Genomic DNA, 10,867 nt, shown 5'->3' on the forward strand with positions numbered 1-10,867 from the left:
AAGACTTCATGGTGAACTGAGCCTTATTTATTTTCTAAGTCTCTTTTGGGCTGTATTTGGCATTGACATATCTCTTTGGAATTGTCAATGCCTTTTACAAAAAGAAAGTATTAAGCTTTCATATATAGTTAAGTGCATTCATATGTAGTTAAAAGTTAATGCATTTTTTAGTGTTTCCTTTATTCAAAACCATTATCAAATTCTTTGGCTAGCTTTCTTTAATGAAATTTCACAATCTTGATAATTTTATACATAAATTCACAAATTAATAATCTGGATGCTTTTATGAATAAGTTTAAGCATTCACATTTAGAGTAACCATTGGAAGTAGTTTTATTCATACTTTGTTTTAGATAATATTGTGATAGTGCCTTTAATCATGTTTCTGTAGCTGATTTAATCATGCCATCTTTTTGTTGTTGTTGTTGTTGTTACTGAAGATTGAACTCAGGACCCTGCACTTGCCAGACAAGCGCTTATTCTCCTGAGCGATCTCCCCGGCCCTGCATGGCAGTGCGTTTTCTACAAAGGATAAGCCCACTCACTAAGATGGAAAAACTGGAAGTGCAGCTTCAGATGGTGCCAAACATAGTCATCAGGTGGCATTTCCTTTCTGCACACTGTTGGGTGGTTCGTGACTGAGATCTGTCAACTCACACGTGGGTGATTATCTCCTGTACAACTTTCAGACATGGCTGGTGAACATTCCATTGCATTCTCCTCCTTATCCATATGAGTTCTAGCCTGTGACAGCAACTCTAGGGAAGTGTTAGCATCCAAGTATTGAAAATGTTTAAACAAATGAATCAAAATATCTGGGTCTTCAACTTAGCTTCAGGAGGTGCTATCGATCAGCTGCTGCCGCTGAGGACTTCATACCGTGTGTGCTCCATTTGGCTTTCCCCATAAGCCTGCATCTTCTTAACCCACCCAGGAGAGAGGACTCAAGCATCATTTTGTCCTAATAAGAACCTGTGTAGGACTCTGTCTTCTTGGTTGGACCGTAGGTGAGGAGAAACCTTATGCTGGAGCCCTGAAATAGAATGTGTGACTGGGACAGCCGAACCACCTTTTGAAAATTTTTTCTGCAATTAAATGAGGTTGGCCAAAGATCTTCCCATTAAGTTGTCTAGGGGAAAATACTGAAAAGTAAAGTGTTTGTAGTATTTTGATGGCTAGTAACTTTTTCAGCAAAGTACCAGGCAAAAATTAACTGGCTTCCAAGGCATCCGTGAAAGGGAGACTAATGTGTAGCAATTTACAGATTCAAAATTGAGAATGCTAATTGTTCTTTGATTCCACCAACTGAGAAATATGAATCCAAATGCCTTTAGACATCAATGCTCATTACAATTCAGCTCTTGGCAATGATCACAAGAAGCCTGGGTTTCTACCTTTAAAATAGGAGCTGTTAATTTGAGCACAAAACAAACCAGACTTGAAGCTTACGACCAGGAATAAATCTTTGGTGTGGTTTTTAGAGTCATGAACATATGGGGAACAATCAGATCAGAACTTGTGGGAAAACTATTATTACCAAAGTAATTATGAGTCCAAACTGAAATGTGGCAGACTTAAAATAATCTTGTGTTCAGAAAGTAGTTTAGAAAGAAGTAGCCTGCAAAACTGATTGATTGAACCCAAGGAGAGACAATAACCCTCCCTCTTTTCTTTTGAAATGGGAAGATAACATGCTACAAGCTGAACAAACACTTGAACAAATCTCCAAGGAAAGGGGTTGCCATGAAGAGCATTGTTCCAGAGAGCGTTATTTTGGGGAAGTAAAGAAAATGTCCCCATTGCTACAGCAGAATATCCTAATACCTGATAGAGTGAGTTTTTTCTTCACTATGAGACTGAAGCACTAAAGAAAGTTTGCCCAGCCACAGCCCTTCCATAGCACAGATTCCTGGGGTTGAAACTCTAACATTTTAGCAACTTTTGCAACTGAATAGTCTTGAGAATTTCCCAAATTATCAGATGTATCCTGGCTACATCTCGCTTAACCATCCAATCCTCTGGTCAATTAATGCCTTTGTTACGGGGATCAGAGTGATTGCATTGCCCTATCCAAATAACAGAGAATAGGCTCCCATTCAAAAGGTCCTCATCCAAATTACTTTTCTATACCTCACTTAATAAAATAGTAGTTCTGGAGTGAGCATGCAGGCATTCTCAGAGGGTCACTCCCGAATTGTCACAATCCTCTCCCTAAATGTGCAGTATATAAAGATATGCTTTAAAACTTGTTTATCTCCATACTTCTAGGTATGTAAAACATTTAGAAGGTAAAGGGAAGATGGAACAGAATGGATGCAAATGAGATTAAATGATGGCTACTAAGTCAATAAATGGCTGAAGAAGAAGAAGTGGAGACCAGAAACTGTGTATTTAAGTAACACGAAGACTTTTCCCTGTGTTCCAGCTAGCAGTCTTTGTTATGTCCTCTGTGGTCTCATCTTGTACATGTGCTGCAGGGCAGGACATGTGTGCTTCATTTATGCAGATTTATTGAATGTTTCAGAGTAATTGATGCATTCAAAGCTTTCTTCTTTATTGAAAACATAGACCATTGTTTCCTCTTTCCTCTTTATTGAAAACAATTTCAATTGTTTGAAATTGTTTTCACTTTCTCAAACAACATTTTGTAAAAGAAGAGAAAAAGAAAAAGTAAGAACAAATTATAAAGAAGCGAAAGAAAAGCAGCTTTATGCTGAAGCACAAAGCATCGAGGTATGGAGGAAAAAAAGTAAAATTTAATGTACGACATCTAGTCATCATAGCTTGAACCACCAGAAATAGGTTATGTTCAATCATTTTTGCCTCAAAAATGTCCATTCTCTGTGTCTTTACATGACACTTGCTACACATTGAAGAGGCACTCCATGACACTGAAATTTCTTCCTAGCCTGAGGGTTCCCCAAGTCTTTTCAGGACCTCTGTCACTTTTCCAAGGAAAAACCAAACACATTGTGTTACACACACCCTTGTTTAAAGAACATGCTTGCAGCTCCCAGGTAAAGTAGGGGAGACAGCATGAGATTTTTCTCAGACCTTCACCTCACTGAGGAAGTGCTTATCAGGGGCAGTGCAGACCTTGAACAACTGCTCTGTGAACAATAGGCTCCTCCGTAAGCCTATATTTTAAAGTTCTGACAGGCTCCCTTGATTAGAAATTAAAACAATTCCATCCTAAGACACTCAAAGTAATGAAAATTTCTACCAATTAATATAGAAACAGGTAGTTTGGTCAGACACAGATTGCATCTCATTACTACCCAGTCTTTCTTTAGGGTCAAGTACACCATTTATCATTCATTACAATAAGATGCTTTTGTACAAATGGGGTTTGCATTGTTTTAATAGTGGTCCTAATTTAGCAGCCTGCATTAAACTAACGTTGATGAAAGGGAAACTGTTTTACATAGCACCCAGCTCATTTCCCTCCCTTCCCACCCTTCCCTGGAGGTCAGGTCTGCTTCCAGAGACACCAGTCATCATGGCTCATAGTGTAGAGCTCAGAACGGGTGAAAGGTGACAGTGCAGACCAGGATGCTGACAAGGTGCACTCTGGGAGCCAAGGGTGAAACATGAGATTGAAGATAGGACAGGAGCATCGATAAGTAAAGTTGTGATTTTCCTGTTCATTTCACTTGTATAGTCACAGCATTCACAGGCAAATGGAAAGATTGCCGAGTGCTGCAGACAACTCATTTCCTATTAACTAGTTTTTATAGCTCCACACTATGACAGTTCATGATAGTTGCATGCCTTTGAAAGAGCCTCAAATATCTATGCATTGATCCCCTTCTGAACAGGAGAGAAAACTAAAAGTTAAATCCACAGAGGCACCAAGTCCCTGCATGAATAATAAGAATGAGAACTTTAATCACATTTTAAGAAGTATTTTCCCATTTATCCAATTTGATGTAAGAGAAAATGAAAGTTCAAAAATATCATTTTGAATTTAATAAAAATAAGCCCACACAATACCTTACTGTAATTAATGATCTTCTAATTCTTATGATACCAAGAAAAAAATTAGAAGTTCCAGTTTCCCAAAGTGGGCTCCAAGCACAGGGTGGCACAAACAAGAGCAAGCTGAGTGAAGGCATGTTTAGGCCTTCTACACCATTTCCAAATTCCGTCACTTTTCTGTGAAGCAGAGTGACCTATTTGGAACAAGCCTGGTTGGAAATCTGCGTGGGCTGGAGAGGGATGCTTCAGCCCTGCTGGCACTCCTGTGCTCGGGCACGCCTTGCGTCTTCTCCCACAGCCTTGTGATACATTATGTGCCCTGATTTCTTTCCTTATAATACATGGCAATGTTCATACATATTTTGCAATGTGAAATTTTTGACTTGTTAACATTATCTCACTTTAGGAAAATGCATTTAAAATATAGAATAAAATTGCAACCACATCTCCTCACCTAGAAACACTGATTACACCTCAGTATGCTCCTTTCCACCTTTTCCCTTTGCACACAGCACCTTGGGGCTCTTTCTGTTGATGAAAGCTGGGAAAATCCATTTTCAGGCTCTTAGTCAGTGACTGTTGCTCAAGCCCACTCTGGACAGCGGCACAACATGGAAATGTTTCAACATTTGTAAGATTTCTAACTTCATGTTTTATCCAACTTAGGTATCAAAATAAATGCATATTCTTAATCTATTTCTAGTGATTAAATAGACATATTTTTTACAAAAATATTCAAAATTGCAAAGATATTTAGCTTTGTTTTAAAATGATGCATTGAATATATTGATCATTTCTAAGATGACAACAGTGGATAATACTGTACTGAAATGGATTTAATTGCTCCTAATACAAATATATATGAAGTACCTGTTTTCTATTTCTGTGTTTAGAGAAAATAATATAGTGATGGTAATACAGTGGCAAGATTAAATGCTGTCTGGTGAGCCAGTTGGCAATTGTTCAAATCTCTTTCATGTTGCATAATTGATGCATAAACTTGACAAGTTATTTATCCTGTTTCTCTCCTTCTGCATTTGTAAAATGAATGTGATGCCCATTTCACAGGTGAGCTCTTTAACAGGAAAGCAGTGAAATGCCTGTTTCACAGGTGAGCTCTAAAGATTCCTATTGCACAGATGAGCTCTAAAGATTAAAAGTTAATACCTATAAGTGACTAGAACAGTCCCTAGTGAGTAGAAAATCTCATATAAGTGCTAACAACTATGGTAGAGAAACGTACATAATGAGATAACTGGTGCTTTTTGTTCTGTCAAGTTGTCATTTCCTTCATGCCTATAAATATTAGACACTCCATGTCTTTCAGACTATTTATCAAATTAGGAGCAAAGAAACATATTTGAGACTAGAGGAGATCAGAAGACGATGCATAACCAGGAGGCAAGGTAGGAGTAGGGGAACAGTGAGTGTGCAGAGATTAAAGCTGGATGGATAACGTGACTGCTTCATTTGTGATCTCCAGAACTAAAGGAGGGATTCATCTCAGATGCAGTGGCACTTTGATTTACAAACTTAATTCTTTCCATGATTTGGGCCTTATACTGACTTGGATGAGAACCAAATCCAATTCTGTAAGTTCAACACTGAACTTAACCACTGAATCAGATTATACTGAATGATGTGTATAATTCAGTTTTGCTAACTCATTGGATTCATCACTCTGACAATCCCACCATCAGCTACTGCACAGTGACACCAGGGCACCCAAATTCCATGGGTGGAAGTTTCCATTGGGTGCCCATTCCCACCCTTGAATGTCTTATCCATGGTTTCCAAAGGCTCACTATAATTATTTAACTTGGTCGACCATTGTATAACCTAAAAAAAGGTATATACGAAGGCAAAGGTATCAATTTTTTTAAAAAAAATTTGACATTTGGGGTGAGAATCAATGAAATTGAATCTCTATAAATAGAAGACCAAAGTTGTCCTTGGTTTCTGAGAGAAAACTGTAGGAGATATGTAAGCATCATGTGCCCTGAAAGTTTATAAGCACACACAGCTATGCAAGTGCTACCGTCATTTTACTGTAAAGAATGGCAACTATGGACTATGTAGATTGGAATTACCAATGAGATTTATTTAAATAAAACTACAAGGAAGATAATCAGATAAAATCAAGAGGATAATGCAGATAATGAGTTGGTCACTTCTCCCCAGCCAAATCACATTGGTTTTTGTTATCGGTATTTAGTTATGTATTTACTCATCTATTTATTTGAATAGAATTTATTTTTAATGCAGTTTTAGATGCACAACAAAATCAAGTATGAATTATACGATTCCCAGTTAATCCTTATGGCCACACATGCACCAGACATCAATTTCCCATGTCAGTTTTCCTTTGTCATATTTTGTTGTGGTGTAATTATAGCTTCCTGTTCAGTTGTACGAGCTCATACGGAGACAGCCCGCATATCTCACACCTGTTTCTCTTAGGTGTTGTCATGTTGCACAACTGTAAGACGAGATCAAACCAGGACAGTGATGTTAACACACTGAGGCTGATGCTAGCAGCTTCAAAACAACTTTTTCATGTGGGTGTTGCTGTATGTGTTTCACAAGAAGTGTGAATCTGTGAGGCCACACTTGGATATAGGATGTTCACAGCACCAAGTTCCTTCAGGCTGTAGTTACGTACTCACAAAGTGATTCAGGCTACATTTATTGCATTAGATACAAATAACTGAGATCATACAGTGTTCTCAAGGATTTGTAAAAGTGATCTAATATTATCTAATACTTCTCCTTCCAATTGAAAGATGAGAAAAGTCCAGGGAAGAAAAACAGGTCAATTTCCTAGGTCAAAGAGCTAGCAGGTATCTTGGCTCTCCCAAAGATTTAACCCAAGACCGTAAGTACGAACTTAGCTACTACTTTGACTCATTTCTCAACCAAGGAGGGAATTTATGTGTGCTTATTTATTTTGAGTAAAATCAGATATTTAAAATGCAATTATGACTGTGCATCATTCACTGCTTTAACTGACCTTTTCAGCTATCCAATTAAAAACTGTCTGAGCTCACAGAGCTATCATACCCCAGGCATAACAAATAAGCAAGATGAAAAATGAATCTAATGTGATCTTCAGTTTCTATGAAAAATATAAAATTGATTGCTGGTACTGAAGCACTCCAAATATGAAAAAAAAAACTCAATATTACAAGTCACTAAATTGGATTCATTTTTTATATATATACTGTTAAAAAGATTGGGAGTGGGCAACACTTTTATGTGCATAAGGGAATAATTTCTTGGTACAAACGCATATGTCCTAGTCACAGTGGAGTGGATACCTATCTGAGTAGCTGTTTGGTGCCAGGGCTGTTCCTGAAATTAGGCCTTAGTTCTCACCTTCGCACTGAGGGAGCTTATGGTTCAGGAGGTGTATACTGTGCAGGGGCACAAGGCACGGAGCTAAGGCAACCTGCCACCGCAGATTACAGGCAGCAAAGCGCATCCTAGCAGGTTATTAGAGCACTTCTCCCTCGCTAGTTTGCTGTTTTGTGTTCCGTTGGTCGCCGTTCCCAGCAAGTACTGTCCGGAAAGCAGACAGAGCGTGAGGTTTGGATTATGATACACCCGGCCTCGCATTCCATCCGTTTGCATTCTAGTGAAGGGAAGAAGACACAACACAAGTTCCTAGATTCTTATTTAGATTAAATGGACAATAAGTTATAAGCATAGGAATAATGCACCCCCGTATAACGGAGCGCACCCTTTTCTCCTCTGTGCCACTGGAGACCTCCTGGGCTGCTCCCGCAATGTTTATTACGCTTTGCTAACATTTCAGCTTGGGCTCTGCTGGCATGCATTGCTCCGCTGCCGCTAACGTCTTATTTCGTTCACGGATGTGTTTCATGCAATTCAGGGCGTCCCTTTGATTCGCCAGTGACAGGTTGCGGTGTGTTCTATGCTGGCTTTAAAGCTGTTTTGTGACGACGTCATGTCTTCACTGAAGATGGCGGTGACCCAAATCTAGCAAGCACCGTGGGCACTCGGGACACTTGCACAGGCCACCAGCTCCGCGGCAGACGATGGATATCGATCTCCTAACAAGTTGGTGGAAAACACATAATGCTGTCAGTCCAGAACCACATTTTAAAGGTCAGGATTGTAAGACCATTGATATAATTCATGCCTTTCATTTATTAGTGATCAGTAAAACAATGGTTCAGGGCTTATGCAGCACCAATATTAAAAGCCCACCTCTTTTTTAGTCACTATCACATTAACATGGTCAAAATTAGATCCTGTCATAGCAAGACACTATTTCAAAATCACGGAGCCTGGGCTCTATTCTCATTGCATCCAAGCTGGGATGGAATATGAATTCTAATAAAAACTGCACAAATTAATTTCCTTTTTTATAGGGAAAATGGTAGCAATTATAGTACTGCTAGTAACATCTCTTATTTTTGCAAGGAAATTAAAGAAGAAAATCCATAAGAAATGATAAATTTTAATCCTCAATTCTGTTTCATTACACATTTTCAAAGATGCAGTAGTGTTATCCAAGAAGTGTATTTTGACTTTGACTTCACTTACAGGCTAATATATTGGCTGGTTATAGCTTCAAGGTTGTTGAAATAAACCTACAAGCATGGTCAATAATGGTTAAAATTGCAGTTCATGTGGAAACTCAGATGGATGCTGTGTTTGTGTCATGGATCAGAGTCCCCGCTGGGAAGATTGAACAGGAGGCAAATTACTCTTTTTTTAAGGAGGAGTCATTGTCTTATTCAGTGTTCATATGGACCCAAATGTGGACCTAGAAATGCAAAGGACCACACAAGGCGAAGGCTTTTTCATTGTGGAAAACCGTGGTAGGAACACAGACACCTCATGAAAGAACAATTTCTGAAGCATAACTCCAGACATTAATGCTGAATTTGAGAATAGTCTTCATTCATTCCATTTATATAACCTTATTGAGTGCCTAGTCTGTGTTAGGTATTGCTTAAAATATGCAAAATTGATAAGACTCATATTATAGCTCAGTTAGTTAGACAGAAATGAAAAATTCAGGATGTAAATTAACTATTACTTTCTGGGTGACACAAGGACTATGAAGAAACTAAAATCAGAAGCTTGGGGAAAGACATAACAGGAGTGACTACTCTGAAGATTTAGAAGAGGCTGATCTGAAATAATGAAGTAGAAGTTCAATGGGTGACGGAGAAACCATTGTTTCTCATGGCGAAAAAGCATGAAGTCCTAGAAAGTATGTGAAAATAGAAAACATCATTAGTTTTATTTCTGGATTCTTCCAACATGTTCATTGGTAGTGAGAATTTATTTAAGAGAAAATCTTAAATATACCTCCTGGATTTCAGCTGCACAATTGAAACTTATTAAAGGATAATATACTGTTTTTCCTACTGATACTCAGTTATGTAGATACACTTGCCTTTATTGAGTCCTGTTTCTCATGAAGTTCTATAAATTTTAAAACCCGCATCAAAAGGGAATTGTACATTTTGAAGAACATGTTCACTCTCTGAGAGATAAATGCAATATGCGTTCCTTTGATCAAAGAGCACTCTGAAGAATTAATTCCACCATAGACACAGAGGGAGAATCCATTCGGCATCTTTGAGTTCATTCTGAACCTTTGAAATGATGAACATTCCTCTGATTTTTTAAAGAATCACTTGTCATTATATTTTCCTAATTTATCTTGTGTTAGATTCACACAGCCTTAAAGAACCATTCAAAGGAATGAGTCTTTCATGAAAACCCCTCCACTTTCAAACTTAATGTAGCTGTGAATCCCAGCTGAGCCCTAACCAAGATTCTCTTTGAATGTTTATGAAACGGGTAAGCTGTTCATCTCTTTGGGACGTATTTCCATGAGTTGCTCAAGGGCTTCTGGCAGCTTGTGATGGATTTGTGGAAAGGGAATGAGGGAGATAAATACATGTGCAAGAGAGGTAGAGGGCTAAGGATGGCTGAAGGACACAAAGAAAGAACAGGTTCTGGCCTCCTGCTATGCTACAATTCTTTGGAGATAGAAGGCGAAGAATTTGGTAAATTTAGAATGCTAACAATGCTTTTTCAGTCTTTGTAATAATAATTTGGATTATAGGTAAAAGTGAAACTCAAGCTTGTGCTGGATCAATTTTTCCTCCCTAGACATCAGGCATTTCTGCCTCTCTCTTAGGAGCTCAGGTTTCTCCGAGCCTAGGCCAGTTCTTAGCGGAGGTAATGCCCTACAGTACTGTTTCAGGTGTAGTGTAGCTCAGGCTTCCAAGTTCTGGAATGTGATGCAGAGAATCAGGTTAGTCACATAGACCCTGAAGCGAACTTGTGGAAGTGGTAAGCATTTGCTCAGAGAGGAGCAGTTTGCAAGTCAAATGGGAATGGCATGAGCTGCGAGGGGTGGCGGCAGGGGAGCCCATCCTCAGGGACTGGCTTCAGGTGACTTTGACAGCTCCTAAAGAACCCTGTCCTCTGGGGCAACTGCGCATGTCTTTACCCATATTCCCTCTGTTATAACTCTATCCATGAAAGGCAAACCATATGGGGAAGAGGTAATGAGTTTTCTGTGGCCAAAGGTTACTTTTGGATGCTTCGAAGTGCTTCTGAGCCTGTGTCTGAGTTGAGAATTTCCCCCACAAACTGATTTATGAGTTACTTCAATGGTCGTTCCTATTTGGGGAGATAATGAGAGGCTCAAGGCAGGACCTGGACCCTCATGATTAATGGGGATATTTTCCATAAATCATAATGGACAGGAAAGCATGCTCTGGACTGTGATCACTAATGTCCTGGTAGTGCAGGGAAGTTGAGAATCTAGAGCAATAATTCATAAGAAATGTGTCTAAAATCACTCAGTGAAAATGATGTGATCTACACATAAATCTTG

Source organism: Octodon degus, unplaced genomic scaffold (assembly GCF_000260255.1).
Source record: "Octodon degus isolate 3935 unplaced genomic scaffold, OctDeg1.0 scaffold00039, whole genome shotgun sequence".
Lineage (NCBI taxonomy): Eukaryota > Metazoa > Chordata > Mammalia > Rodentia > Octodontidae > Octodon > Octodon degus.